Here is a 15723-nt window from a genome sequence, read left to right as displayed (position 1 = left end):
AAACTTTGCACTGTTATTAAGGTAAGAACGGCTCTTTTGTTTGATTCTGAATACTTATTTTAACTTCTACCTTGAATATCTTTTTCAAATGGGATTTTAAATTTAGAATGCTCAGAGATGACTGAATATGTTTGGTTCATATATATACTCAGAGGTGTTTTTCATTTCTTTGTTATTCTTTTGTGATTGTTTTTTTTTAAAATTAGAAGTTAGATGACTTCATTGTAGGATGCTCCTGACTTCAAAAATAAGTTTGCTCCAAGTATGTGTGTCTCTACCATCTAAAATTTTTACATTTGGGGAAGTTGATTCCTTCATTTGCAATAAATAGCTTACACTTATTTGCCAACAATTCCACAGTAATTCAAAACTGACCCTCTGTTTTCTTTGTCAAAGGTCTACATTTCAGCCTTTCCTTTTAATTCTCTCATATGCTCGATTTAATGTCAGTTATTGTATTTTGAATGTGCTGTTGAGAAGCTGCCAGTTATCATTAGAAACTTTTTTACTACAATGCTGAAAGTGGATACAGTATTTCAGTCGTCTGGTTCTGTGCTGAGCATGCTGTTATCAGTGAATAATTGTTGCAAAGACATAATTCCAGAGTGGTTTTACTGGACTCCCCCACATGTAGACTCATAACCCTTTCTGCTGGGTTTTATCACACTCCCCTGGGGCTTGGAAGGAATTGTTACTAAAACAGATTAAAGAATGGTGGTACTAAATGATCAGTCTGGGAAGAACTTAAGGGGAAGTGTTTATACTGGCAAATTTTAGGAGGTAAATGAGGGGGTGATGCTTGAAATATTTAATATTCCATTCTCATAGAACAGATCGCTGTATTTTTAGTGCTTCAGTCAGGTTTCTTAATTGATGTAAATTCTTCTGTACAGCTCCAAGGTGTTCTAAAGCACTTATAACATCTTCATGATAATTTTTAATGGATATTTGCAATTAATGCACAGGGGAGTTTCGAGACTCACAGCTTTGGTTTGAATTATGTCCAAGAACAGGAATTTAACATCTAATTGTTCATCTGATTCACATCTGACATGAAATTTGGGCTCAGGATGTGTCTAAAGTAAAATGGAGATTCAGTGGCAGAATCACTTGTTTAATACCCTTTAGTCTTTTTATGCCCTTTTTTTTTTGATGAAAGAGCTAGAATAATTAGACTAAATAAAAACTGAATATGAAACTCTATTTTAGACCAACAGTTTTAACAAACACATCTTACAACTCCTCTGAAAGACATTTCTAAACGCTTGTGATGACAGCAGTAATGTGCTGATTCAGTATGAGTACTAACTGGTACTAAAACCTAAATTTAATGTAGTTTATCTTAAAAAAATGATGGTAGCAGCTATGCAAACTCTAAGAAACTGCTGAGTTTATAAAAAGACTAAAGAATAGAATGTTGTTCAATTTAATATATTTCCATACTGGTGGCACTCAAATGTTAGCAGGTGGAGCTGTTTTTTCACCATGGGAGCAATCTGTGAAAGACTTGCTTTTGAAATTACTACTCCAGCATAGAAGTCTAATGAGCAACAGTAAAAAGTAGCATTTTCTGAGGAAAGTGCACTATTTGTCATGGCAGAGAGAGGCTTCCCAGTTATAGTCTGACAATTTCCAAAGACTTGCTGAATGCACAAACTCAGGTCTGTGATTTTAGAGGAGACCTTGTCTGGTTTCTCTTTGTGTATGTGATGTGTAATCTCAGGGTATGAGTGTTATGAGCTGGAAGCTTCTCTGCCCGTCTTCCAGTATGTTAAAGAGCAGCTTTTCTTACTCTGGTTTGCCAAAACATGAACTCAGGCCAATGTACTTTAGTGAAACACAAGATTTTCTGTCAGTAGATGCTTTTCAATCTAGTGAGACGTTTTCTCAGTTTAAATAAGGAATTTGGAAACTTCTGTTTTGCTGCTACAGGAGTTCAGGTGAGACAGAGTTGGGAAATGTTTGAATTCCAGTTTCTTAAAGAAAGGTGGTTCCCCACATTCCTTCCCGAGCAGATATCAACACTTTGAAGTAATGCACAACCAATTTAACAGTGGCTACCACATTCTCGTCCATTTCTGCTTACAGAATGCTCACCAGTGTTAAACAAACCAAACACCTTCTTGTTCCTTGAATACTTTCCTGAAAAACAAGCACACACATAAACACAGCTGTAATTGCTGCAGTAGAAGTGCAGCAAAAAAACCTTAGAAAAATGTCAAATGTTTACTCTACATATAGTTTTACTTGTGTGTATTTTACCTTTGTGTTCAGTAATAAATTATTTGGATAAAAATACTGCTGGGAATTGAACACAGAGTACAATTCAAGTGCAATCATATAATCTAAGGTAGATTTGTGAACTGTAATCAGTATTTAGAGCTCCATTACTCATTTTGGCAAAGAGATTTCACGTTGTTTCCCTGGGCGAGGTCTGAAATTATCGCTGTGTCTGAAATTGCAGCCTTTGCCCCTCGCAGGCTGTTGGATGACTCAGGCACTCTGTGCGCTCTCAGTGTGTCCACGGCTGGAGCGCTCACTCCGCTTCCACAGGTGGGATATTTACGTGGAATGCAACAGAAAATGACGAGTCTGGCGTGATGAGGGTTTAACATCCTGCAAGGCTGGTGGAACTGCTGTGTGGCTGCTCAGCCACGGTGCCACCAGTGCAGAGGAATTCCTGGAGCAAGGTTGGAGGCACCACAAACAGCTCATGGAGCAGCCTGAGAGCAGGACAGCATCAAACGTGATAAAAGCTGCAGAAAACTGGAGGAGTTTTTCCCTTGGTGGTTGAAGAGCTGACCCAAACCCTAAAAAATCCTAAAATTACTGAAAGAAAACGGGCAAAGGTTTTCACTAAAGATGAGAAGTTAATTAGTTGTTAAACTTTGGAGTATGTCTTCACATTTCATAGAACTGAAAGTCTCGTGCAGGTAAGGCCTCATGCAGGGGTGCCCTGCGACAGATGTGACACCAGACTGGGAAAAGATAAAACTTTTCTCCTGTGTTATTGAATAACATGCAAGTGCATTAATAGTACCTGGAAGTGCTGAGCACTCAGCTGGACCGCAGAATATGGGTGTTCCACACTGCAGCACGTTTTATGTGTCTCGTCCTTGGTTAGGGGCAATTAATTCACAGTCACTGACATGTTCTCTAACTTTACGTGCCTGTAAAAGTATAACAAGCTCGGAGGTTACTATTTATTTCCCACAGCTCTTCTGTTAAATGCCAATACTGTGGTATTTATATCTTTGCAAAGTATCTACTGTTTTTTATGCCAGCAAACAATATGCAAACATTTAGTCAAATAGACACTGGAAGATGAAAGAACCAAATGGTTTGTATTATACAAATTCCTTTCCTTGCTTCTTTGTACATTCTTAATAAGAACCTTGACTCCTCATTTAATCATTTAATTTCAATTTGTAAAAGTGAGAAATATTTTCTTATTGAGCATTCCTAATAAGTTTACTATCTGTGTTTCTTTGAGACAGCTGGAAGATTCTATATATACTCCAAATTTTTCAGTTTTCTGCTAATTTTTCAGTTTATAGATAATTACTGAGGGTGTTAGCAGATTTTGCAGAGAGAGACATCATGACAACAAGACATGCTTGTCTTAGCAGTCTCTTCTGAAGACAATATTCAATTTTATTCCTTTATGGTCTGGGGAGGGCTTGGTTGTGTTGCAAGGCACATTCTAAAAATAAACCATGAAAATGTGTTGTCTAGCTGTAAGTGTAAGTGTGTGATGACTGCAGATGTGGATATGATATGCTCAGGAAGAACAAGGCCAAGCACTGGCATCCCAATACTGTGGGAAACAGAACAGGGTAAGTGATCTTTTTTGGCCCCTAAACCTGACTGAAGTTATATTTGCAAACAGTCCAACCATGGAAACTTCTGGGAAAAAGCAGCAGGAAGCTGACACTCGTCTCGGGTTGTGTGTAACAGCAGTGCAAGCAAACTCATGCTCGGGAGACCTGCGGGGTTGTCTTTTTTCCCTAATGCTGAGGTGTATTTGCATTTCAGAGAGCTTTAGGGTTGTGTCTGCCAGAAAGGTCACATGATTTTCAGGTTTCCTCTAAGGAGAGGTGAGTTGCTCACCAAGTTTAACGTAGTGCAACCTAGAAAAATAAAAAACTGAAAATGTTTGCTGTAGTGAGATGTAAATACAGGGACTTGTATAGATGAGAAGAATTTGCAGGACTCTTGTGTTACCTTTTAGATATTTTCCATTGCTGCTCTTGCTCTGTGTATTGTGAACCTACCAGACATGGATATTTAATGCAGATCAGCACAGCCTTACTAAGATCTACTCATACTGAAACTGAAAAAAAACCATCACACTGAATTTTCAAAGCTTGTAGTGCAAGCAGCACAGAGTTCTTACTGTAGATAACAAACCGAGAGTGCTGCCATGTTCCAGATTTTTTTCTGTGGAATAGAAATCACTGTGAATGATCCTGAGAAAATAAGGACTATGCCACTGATCCCTCTGGATGGGTGGATCCATTTCAGCACGGCTGGCTTTTAGGTAACTGAATTAGTACTGGAAAGTGGAATGGAAAAAACAGGTAATATAAATAAGTTAAAGCATCCATAATGATAGTTACACAGTATCTGCTTAATAATAAAACCAAGGCAGGGACTTAACAACTCTTATAAAATTCCAAATATCTAAACAGAATAGCTGGAGAATTGACATAGTTGACTTGAAAATTTGGAGTGCTTTACTTCTATTTCATTAGAAGAAGGTAATGGCTTAGTGATTGAATAATATTATGCCACATTCAAAAGCACAGTCTCCCACTCCCCCTTCATTTCCTGAAGTTTGAGCTGTGTTTAAATCACTGTAGAGCTGCTTGGCACTCAGTCCTATTCAGACATGCCAGTTCATGCACTGCTCTGATCCAGCTCCCGCTCACGTGGCTGCGACTGTCTCGCACCTTTCATGCTCTGAAAGGCTTTCGCTCCCCTTAGCTCTGAGCCGAGGGGGAGCTGCAACTGCGAAGCCCAGAGTCTGAGCAGCTGCAGGAGTTCCCCTGCACAACGCCCAGCTCTCCCGCCTTTCGTGCTACGGAGTATCACATGCGACACCATCCTCAGCTTGGAAGCTGGAAAGCTGCTGGAAGTCACTGGTCTGAAACTAAAGCAATTCTTCATGGAGTGATCTGTCTGTATTCCACCCTAGGATGTTTATCACAACTGGAACACTGAAATTCATGGTTGGTGGGAATCTGCAAACTTTTTGATCCGTGTTTTTATATGTACATCAGATTTTGTAACAAATACGAATAATGACTTTTTCTTCTCCTTTAGTTCATTTGTATTTCCACTCCTCTGGGGAGGATTGTACAGCAGCATACAACTTAACCAGGACAGTTCACAAATGGATTTTCAAACCCAGTGTGGAATACGATACAATTTAAGGGATTCCTTACTTGTCTCCACAGTGCTTTTAGTTCTTGCACCACAATCTTATTCTCAAAATACAGAAATCTTTGATTATTGGACCTATATGTAAATAGCTGTGGCTGGGCACTCAGCATTGATTTATGTGGGGTTGGACAGTACACAGAGTGAAACTGGGCCACTTAAACCTGCAGAGCTTTAAAGTTTTTTTGTAAATGTGAATTTAGTATCGTATTTAGCTAAAGCTTCTGGTTGAGGATGGTTCTTTAGGGAACCTGTGAAGATTTACAGCATTATAAGGGGAAGTGGTGCAGTATCTCCTATTTTTCCTAGCTCTATATGGAGTAATTGCTCTGGCAATTTTACTGGCACTTCTTTCAGTTTACTATAAAATCATAAGAACTTCACAAAGAACTTCACATTTTTCCAACAAAATAAACCCCAAAATTTTAATATTTCAATAGATCTGAGGGCTAGAAAGACTCCGGCACTGAATCTGGTGGTTACTGTAGAGCTATTTCAATGCTCCAAAGCTACTGGAGGATGCTCTACTTCACTTATGTTTCATTAGTGTGATATAAGTGTCCCATTGTCTGGGTTTGTTCTGTTATTCTTCCCTTTAATAGGCATCTAAAAGGAACAGCCACTGAAATGTTAAAAATGAGGATGAATGACACATTGTAAGGAAAGAGGCTCTATGCCAAATTCCACACATTTACACTGCCAACATTTATCCACAATGTTGGCAAAGTGGAGAAACACTCCTGAGCTGCTCTGTTATTTATGAAACAGTTAACTTTTTTTTTTCCTGGTAGGACAGTGCTGGATAATCTGATTTTTGTCACTGTCATCTTAGCCACCAGTTTTATGGTGACATTGGGCAACACACTTTAACCCATCTGTGTCTCTAGTTTCTCCCTCTGTAATATGGAGGTAAGAGTTACATGTCCCATATTACTCTGGGCCTGAATTCAGCTAAGCTCCAGGAGTATATTATATTTTTATGTGAGGCATTATTGCATATGAAAAGAATAATTTCTTATATGAATTTAATACTTATTTATGATGTGAAATTTGTCCATAAAAGCAATACATGGTAAATTAACTGTTTTTACATCTCTTTTACAGTGTTTGGCAGAATCAGGTATGATGGTTTTCTTAACTCCATTTGACAAATATGACCATACACCCTTAAAGATATTCTGGTTCATCTCATGATCTGCAGTCATTGCAGGATCTGTCTGCACTGTGACACGCCATGGGTTTGTGTCCTGTCCTTTCCCTCCCCTCTGTCTCCCCAGTGTTTTAACTAAACTGCATTGTCCTGTGTACTAATTAAATGTATGGGGACAGGGTTGAGCTAGACAATCTTAGTTTGTGCAGTGATCTCCCCCTGCCCCTCGTGCCTTCTTGTCCTGAAAAGACCTGTAAGGCAGCTTTTCCTGGGAATGTAAACTCCCAGCAGAGAGCCTGAAGTTAGAAATGTGTGTTCATTGGTTTGAACAACGTGTTCTGAGTGTGTGTGCCTTTGGAAGTGAAGTACTGTGTCAGAGATTTCATGCAGAAGTTCCCTCTCAGCAGTTGCCTCAGGCCAAAAAGACAAATTCTTGTTTTTTTGAGATGTCTTCCTGACAATAGACAAGGAAAGTGGGGCTGAGGTCGAGCAGGTAAATACTGACTGCAAACCTAAGTTGGGGAGTTACAGTGCTACACAGAGGCTGCTTTTCTGTGCATCTGGAATACTGCACAGGAATAATCCAGCTGGGAGGGGACAGGGGAGATGGAATAAAAGAACAATTCCAATAGCTCTTCTTGGAAATCCTAGTGCAGGTTCTCTTGGTTAACACCAAGTGTGTGTTTGTGCAGGACTGGAGGTCTCTGGGGCCTCATAGCCTGTTCATCTTGATATTTGTAGGAAATGGCATTAAGTTTTTTAAATTCCTTGAATAAATATGCAAAAATACTTTCCAGTGACATTTTGACATTTTGTGTCTGCTACAGTTCTCTTCCAATATTTTCCTGGTGTAGTTTAAGCATCATGTAAGCACAAAGAGAAAGGTTTCTGCTGTTGCATGTGGTCAGTTCTTCTGGACAGACTAATTTCAGTTCATATCTAGTGCCCTCCGCCTTCCCTAACACACAGACCAGGCCTCCAAGGTCCAGGCCACTCATTTCTAATGCTCTGACTGCATTAAAAATGGGAGTAAGTTGAATTTGGTTTTTGGTTTGTTTGTTGTAATAGTCTAATTTGCCCTCCTATTTTTGCATTTATGATTGTGTGGAACAGAGAGCATACCAAAGAAGAAACAATGCTTCATTTTATATTTTGTTTCAGCTTCCTCTTACACTCTCTTTTTATTCTTATAGTTTTATTTTTTGAATGAAAATTTTAACATTAATTTCACTTTCAAGATTTTTAAAAAAAGTTTCAACAAAGTCTTTGTTTTGTTTTATTCCAATACAGTGTTTTCTCTTGTGCTTTGTTTGGGCTCATTATAACTTCTAAGCAAAAAGTTTTCTTTTTTAAAGGTCACATACATTCTGCCAACTCCACATACTGTTGGTGAGCCAGATATCTCCAAGAGAAGGCTTAGAAAGGTGGCTTGAAAGTGTCTGGGGTTTAGCAACTGCACAGAGTAGAAACTCATAAAATACATTATTTTGGCAGAGAGAGTCCTTTGAGTCTAAAAAATCTCAGGGGCTCAGAAAGAAAGGTAACAAACTCTAAAAAAAAAAATTTTTAAATTGCTCAGGGTATAATTCTTTGTGTATTGTTTGCATTGTCTGCAAAGTGCAGTGTTTGATTCTATAATTGAAGCACCTCAAGTAAGTCATTACTTGAACTTAATTTGGTCCTAATTTATTTAGGCAAGTTGAACCACACATAAGTCACACTTTTTTTTTTTTTAATTTACAGTGCAAAGTTTAAAAATACTTTGCTGTGATGGCAGTGTAGAAGGTGTACAGTAAGGGAGGGATTTTTGTGCAGATTAATTTTAGCATTTATAGTCTCCTGACTTTCAACTGACTTTTTTTCCCCCAAATTGCAGTCTTAGATTGCTGCAACAGAACATCATCTTTGCATACACAATACTCTCAGTTTGAAAGGTGAACATCACAATAATATAAAGTAAAAATACAAATTGCCTTCTTTTAAATTTTTTTAAAAAGTAATTTTTTAGTTAGTTTCTTTAGCGTAGATTTCCAAGATCAGGGGATATGAAGATGCTACCAACTGTATTGTAGGAATTATGTGATCTATGAGCATTACAGTAGAAACTCTCAGACTAACCTTTAACCCATGCTAACTCTGCATTATTGTGATTTGGGGAGTGACCATTTGCAAATGAGTTGGACTTTGTGATTGGTAACTCAGGGTTTGACATTACAGACAGTAATGACAAGTCCGGCATGATGAAGGTACACATCAAAATGTGAGTGTGGCTAAAACGTCAGAGTTGTTTGAAACAGCAAACTTTCCCTTTGGTGTGAGGTACCAGGCAAGAAACTGTATTTAAACCAACTATTTTAGGTTATCTTTAAGTACAAAGCAAATTTTCCTTTACAGTCTGGTGCTTAACAATTATTAAAGTAATAAATAAATGGGAATTAAGAAAATATAATCCTTATTTGCAGAAGACCAAATGATTTAACAAGTTACAGGGTGGGCCACATTAGGGCCAGGATTTCCAAAGATTCATTGGTTTGACCTTCCTGAAAACTTCTCCTACAAGCACATGGATATTTAAAATATTTCTTTCCCAAAAGCATACTGTAATTTCTTTGACCTCAATTTAAAAATACTTTGGTGCATCTTTGGGGACTTTATATAGAGTAAGTAAATAACTGCTTTTTATTAAATGCATTTTAATAAAAAGACCAAATTAATAAACAGGACACCCAAACCAAATACATTTAGGGCTGAACTTAATTTTGCTTTTGCACAGGCCTCTGCAAACCAATTGATTTTCAAAGTGACTGGGTCAATAAATAGCAGTATTTAATGAGATTCTGGAAACTAAATCAACTTCAGCCAAGTCAGAGTTCCAGTCTTGTGCAAACAGGTGCAATTGAAGTGGCTGTAGTGGGTTTGATTACTGACATTTCTTGGGAGGCTGAAAGAGGCTGAGATAAATCTTTCTGAAAGGCTGCACACAAAGGGTAGTCGACAGTGTGTTCCTCCCCAGAATTTTAAGACATCAGTTTTACCTCCTGGGGGAATTTTCTATTTGAAATGTTATAAATTTGCCATTGTTGCACTTGCCAATATTGTGTCACATTTGCAGCATGAAATCTCCTAACTTACCGTGCATTAGCTTGAACTGTTCTGCACATACACAATTGGAAATGATTAAATAGGGTTTCAGTTAAACAATCTTGCCCTGACAAGCTTAAGCAGAGTTTTATTCAGCAAACAAAGCCATTAGGAAGCCATCTGTTTGAAAATGATCTAGGATGTGGAATTTAATATTTGTGTCTGCATTACCTGTTATTGAATTGGTGGCTCTTGTATTCCCAATTACGTGAAACCCGCAAGCAGGGATATAAAAATATTGGGCATTTTTATAGCAACCAGAATAAATAGTTGTGATTACTTGTTTGCTGCTGTAAATTGTCAAAACAAGAATCAGTTGGTCTCCTAACTCACATTTCCCCGAGGAGCTGTAATGTCCACAGGCTCCATCTCTTTCCTAACCCGTAAGTATTTGCTTTTCCCTAAGTTAAGTGGAGAAATAATGTCATACACAGATCAGAGTGTTACAAACCTCCTGCTTTGTTACCTTTTGCAGTTTCCCATTTGGTACTTTACTTTGGATGGTATATAAAGTCAATAAGCAGGTGGAAACTGGGTCATAGGAATCTTTCTGGTGCCAAAAACCAACTTAATGGAAATTGTTAAACATAGCTGTATTTTGTAAAGGAGCTTTGCTGTTCTCATCTGACTTTGGCATAATATTCTGTATTATGTATGTTTGAAACAATTGTAAATTAATGCTGAATCCATTTGGCTCTCATCAGCTCCTGTCAGCAGCAAACACATTTCATACAGATTTATGTTCCCTGGAAATAGGAGGTCTTTTCTTTGAAATGTTACAGCTTTACCTTTACATTTTTATGATCTTTAAATTTCAATGTTCTTAATCTAGACAAGAGCTGAAGCTGTAAAATTTGTCTATGAAGGCTGTTTGTTAGGTTAATGCTTACTTCAAAAATTATTAAATAAAAACAGGGTTTTAAGTAGGACTGACAGTTGAATGGGTGATATCTAATGCTGCAGAGAAGTCTTAAATTTCCTGGTATTTTCATACCTGACTATCTGTCCTTTAAGACAGATTTTTTGAAAGTTAGTACACAGCAACTAAGATTTGCTAGAGCATATCCTATCCTACACTAAAATAAGTGCATTCCTTTATATAGTTGAAATAAAAATTGGGTAAGCATAAAAAAAGTGAAATGACGTAGAGAAACCATTTCAGGAGAAATATTGTACAAAACAAGATTTTGCAAGATTTTCCATACAGTTTGAAGAATGGTTTGCTTTGAAAAATTTGGACAGATGAGCAATTTTGTTTGAGGACATAAATACTTTCTCATTTAGTGTGAAACTGGTGACAGTCCTTGAAATGCCTTTCCAAAGAAAAGACAAAGATTTCATAATCTCTGTATCAGAATTTGTGGTAATGCAAATTCATGATATCTGTTAATACTTCATTAGCTTTGATGTCTAATTTTACTAAACATTCAATTTTCTGAGAGCTGTGACATGAATTTTTGCCATGCTTTAATTTTTTTTCCGAATAATAAGTCCGAAAGAAGGTGGAGTGCTCAGAGTGAGTTACCCCAAACTGTCAGATCTGACAATATAAAATGTTTCAGGGTTGGTTTGTCAGAGTCAGGGGTGAGTTAAAGCTGTATCTGGAATTTTAGCCCGTGAGTCACGGTGAGGTCTTCAATGACAAATGTTTTGACTGGGTGTCCCAGGTGGAGAAAAACTGGCCACTTAGATCTCACTGCAGAACAGTTCTACAGTTCTCTCTTGACCTTACTTTTTTATTACTGTTTTATTGTTTCCTGTGTGGAAAGGGAAAAAAAACCCAACCAACATTCACACAGCTTCTTTTATGGTCGTGATTCACCCCTGTGGCAATCAAGCAGACCTTGGAAGGACACTGAGGGAGGCCTTGCCAGTGCTTTGAAGTGCAGGGCAGGCAGAGCTGTTTGGACGTGGTTTGACTCCAATGTTCTGCTAATGTGTGATTTCCAAAGTTCCCGCTTGTGGTTCTCCACCCAGAGAAGAAGGAGGCAGTGACAGTGCAACGTCCTGCTTTTTCTCTGAGAACACATAAGAAGTACATGATAATGAAGAGGAGCTGAAAGTATTAAAAATGCAAATGATTATCTTGAAAACTTGTAGTCAAATGATTCTTATGAGTAAAGAAGTCGAGGACAAAATTAGTTACTTATAATGTTAAGAAAGCAATGCTGAATGTCGTCCTGGTCCTGTTTTTGGTATATCTACCAATGGTTTGAAATTCCAGTTTAGTAGTTTGGGTGTAATTTTACAATATGTGGAAGAATATAGATTTCATTAGGAAGAAGTACTTGTCTCAGGCAGGAAATCTTCCTCTGGTATTTGGCTAAAAAAATAGGAAAAATAGACAAGTAACAGCTCAAATTTTGTTAAATTACTTAATGAAGAACACTTCTGTAATGAAGAGCCATTTTTAAGTATGACTGTATGGAAGGTTTCCTAAAATCATCATAATTATGTTAACTTTTATTGAAAGTGAAAATTTAACAACTGACCTGCAATTTTCAACTGATGCAACAGTGAGAAGAAACACAGGCTTGTCCCAGGCTTTGTAATGTCCAATCTGCTGGAAATGGACTGGATTGCTGTGTTTCCATTCTGTCTGAGCCCATACACCGTTCAGCTTTGTGATCTGTGTTGGAAGCAGGTTCCTCCCTAGTTCAGTTTCCAGTCAGGGTTGTTTGTCTTCTCTTCCTCGGTAAATGTGAGACTTTCCTGGCTGCTTGCACGTGTCCCCCCGGCCCAAGGACAGGCACTGTCAGCTGTGTCCCTGTGTTCTCTGAAAGGTTAAGCACATCTTTTCCTTTGGACCCCCTTTTTACCCACTCAGGGTCTATAGACCACCTCTTAGAAAGATGTGATAATTGAAGAAGATAAACACAGGTGTGCTTGGTTTCATAAAATCAATGATTCTTTCTTTTAGCTGGTGTGTATCATAGAGATGAGAAAACACTGACGTTTCCCTTCCTCAGTTTTGAATGTTGTTTTGGGCACAGTGTGTGCACTCTGTGCCACCCAGTTCTGTACAGAACTTTTCTAGATGATGTTGCACACCTGTCTGTCACAATTTTGCAGGCAGTTTCCTCCTCCTTTGGCCCACAGTTAGCCAAGCACTGCTCACTGTTCCTTCTCTGGGCACAAGTTTTCTGTCTCTCTGGGATCCATGGCATGTCCCAAATGCTTTAGTTTTTGAGGTCCAGTTGTAGCAGTTGATCTTTCTTTCATTTTTGGGGGGAAATTCTGTAGCTTCAAACCCTGGCTTGCAGGAAGAGTTTGGACAAATTGATTGCTCTCTGGCTCAGACCCCCTATTGTCTTTTTATTCTCCCTGTGAAGTGGGAGCTGCCAGGGTGGGCTGTTTTCCCCAGCCCCATGTCTGAGGCACATGTGACTCAGCCCTGACAGCACATGGTTGATTTCACATGCCCTGAGGTATTTAATGATACAGCACTTTCATAACCACAGCCAGGAGTCCTGCTTTGTACACAGATAGATTTCCCACATCGTCACAGATGCTTTTCCAAAGGTATTTTCTCAACAGTTTTCCATGTTTTACCTACAAGCTGTCCTGGTGGCATTCTGCATTTCACACAATAGTTATTCACCTACCTGCTTCTTATGTGTAGATTATGAAAGAGGTGTTAGAGTGGAATAAAATAGGAAAAGTGAAAATTATCACACCCCATAACTTCTAGGTATAAAGGTTAGTTACAAAGCCAGCAGCTGCTTTATCTAAATCTTAAGATATAGAATCAGAGAAACACAGAAAGAAGAATCTCACAGTGATTATTAATCAGAAACATGAGAAAACACAATAGACACATGGAAGGCTTGAGGCTTGCAAGCATAATTGTGGCTTTTGTCATCCCTGAAGCCACAACTTCTTTTCCCCTGTCTAGTTTCGAAGAGAATAATGGCATCATCTGGTGGTTTGGACTTGCACACGGTAAACTTCCTGCTACGGCACTGGAGCAGTGTCAGTTCTGCTGGTTCTGTGCTGCCTTTAGGGTGCAGTTGGTGTGTCTAATGTGGGATTCCAGACAGGAACATCTTGATCCTGGCTTCAGATCCCTTCCTCTGTTACACCAGTTCAGGCAGGCATCTGGCAGAAGGTGATTGCCTTTTTTGTGAGGACAACATTTTCCTTATTTCACTCCCTGAGCTCACTGAGAAAGATGAGGAGGGTCCTTCTGACCAGGATCTTGTCAGGAGATGCAGGTTCAAGGGGAGGGAATGGGGTTGTGTGACTGGAGTCAAGGGAAGCCCTTTATGTCAGCACCTGAGTCATTGTATTCCATTACCTCTGTCATCCCCTCCTCTCTGGCATGGTGAGCATTTTCAAATTAAATTGCTTTCCTGACATACTTACAAACTTATTTGCTAAAACTCAGTGTCAGAACCTCTTTAGAAATTGAATGAGCTTTGAGAAGGAAGAATTACTAAGAGGCAATTTGAAGTGTTATAATTTTGTATCAGTGTACATTTTATTGTATCTCCTTGGAATCTCATAACATTAAATATAATTCTTGCATACGAAGACTATAACTGAGAGTGAGAGAAATTTTAAGCTTTGGATTGTGCTGGATGAACATTCTGACACTCGGTCCAGCTGTCTACAAATTCTAAACAAATATTCCTAGAAGTTATGTTGCTGTACCCAATATCCACATGTGATATTCTGGGATTTAGCCTGGCTAATTCTGACTACCATAGCAATCCTTAAAAACAAACAACCAAAGCAAACAAACAAAAACCCAAACTCCAAAGGAATAACAACTTAACAAAGATGAAGTTTATTTTCTTGTGGAAGAATTTATGATAATAATACAGCAACTATTAAAAAGAGGATACTATAGAACAGATATCTTTTGTAAATCCAGTGTAAACATGGTAAATTTTTTTTTTAATAATTTCTTCTTAAATTAAGCTAGAGATGAGTGTTCTGTATTGTCCTCATTGGAGAAAAAGAAAGCTCTGGCAACTTTATTCTTTGAAATGCTGGAATGACCCAAAGGCTTGGAATTGAGATTTGATGTTGGCAGGAAAGTGGCCTGCCTGTTGAGCATGTGCTTTTTGTTATTTCTGTGCAAAATCTACATATTTAACCAAGTTTTAACCCTTCTGGGCATAACTCCTGGTATGATCTCTGCTTGCTAGATTTAAACAGTAAAATCTTCCATAAGTGCATTCCCTACTGATTTCCATAACCCCTGTCCAGGTGGATGTGCTGGGAGCTCACTGAGCTGCTGGCTGTGCTCTGGCCCCTTGGAAGTGTCAGTGTGACTGCCCTGCAGGCACCTTCCAGTGCAGACCCAGTGGCTCAATGAATCTGGGAGCCTTCCCCTGCTGTGGACAGGGATCCAGCTGAGCCCAGCTGGCTCAGGAAGGCAATCCCATTTACTGGAGCTTGAGGACGGTAACAAATTAGTAAGAGAAGTAACATCCTAAAGCTATCACAGCTGTTTCTGAAGTGTTTGAGCACAGCTGGGGAGCCCAGGTAGGGCATTTCTTGGCATGTTGGTCAAAGCCTTCCCTGCCTGTGTCTGTGCTGCAGCTGCCCTGGCAGTGCCTGTCCCAGAGCAGAACCAAAGGAATGTGGGCTCTGTGGTCAGTGCAGGTCATGGCTCTGGGTGTTAAAATTTAACAAACAGCAGCTTCGTTTCACATGCTCAGCAGGGAACTGAAGGAGTTTCCCCCCCTCCAGTTTTTATTCTGAGGAATCAGCATAAGAAAGTTATGAACCCAAATTGTAGATGTGGCTAGCATGGAAAAAGCAGTGTGGAAAAGGGTGGCACTATTTGGTGGTACCAGTAATGGTTGCAAAGCATTTCCAGTCACTCAACCTTGTCACCTGCTATTAAGAGACACATGACAGTTGTGTCTGGTTATGGTGGTTTAAAGAAAGGATTCTGTCCAAGGGACTCTGCAAAACTGCTGCACTGCAAACATTCTGAACTGGCTTTGTCTCTGTAACTTAGAGATTTTTCTTTACAG

Source organism: Myiozetetes cayanensis, unplaced genomic scaffold, assembly GCF_022539395.1.
Source record: "Myiozetetes cayanensis isolate MyiCay16 unplaced genomic scaffold, myiCay2020 scf20-37, whole genome shotgun sequence".
Classification (NCBI taxonomy): domain Eukaryota; kingdom Metazoa; phylum Chordata; class Aves; order Passeriformes; family Tyrannidae; genus Myiozetetes; species Myiozetetes cayanensis.
Note: the sequence above shows the minus strand (reverse complement) of the source record.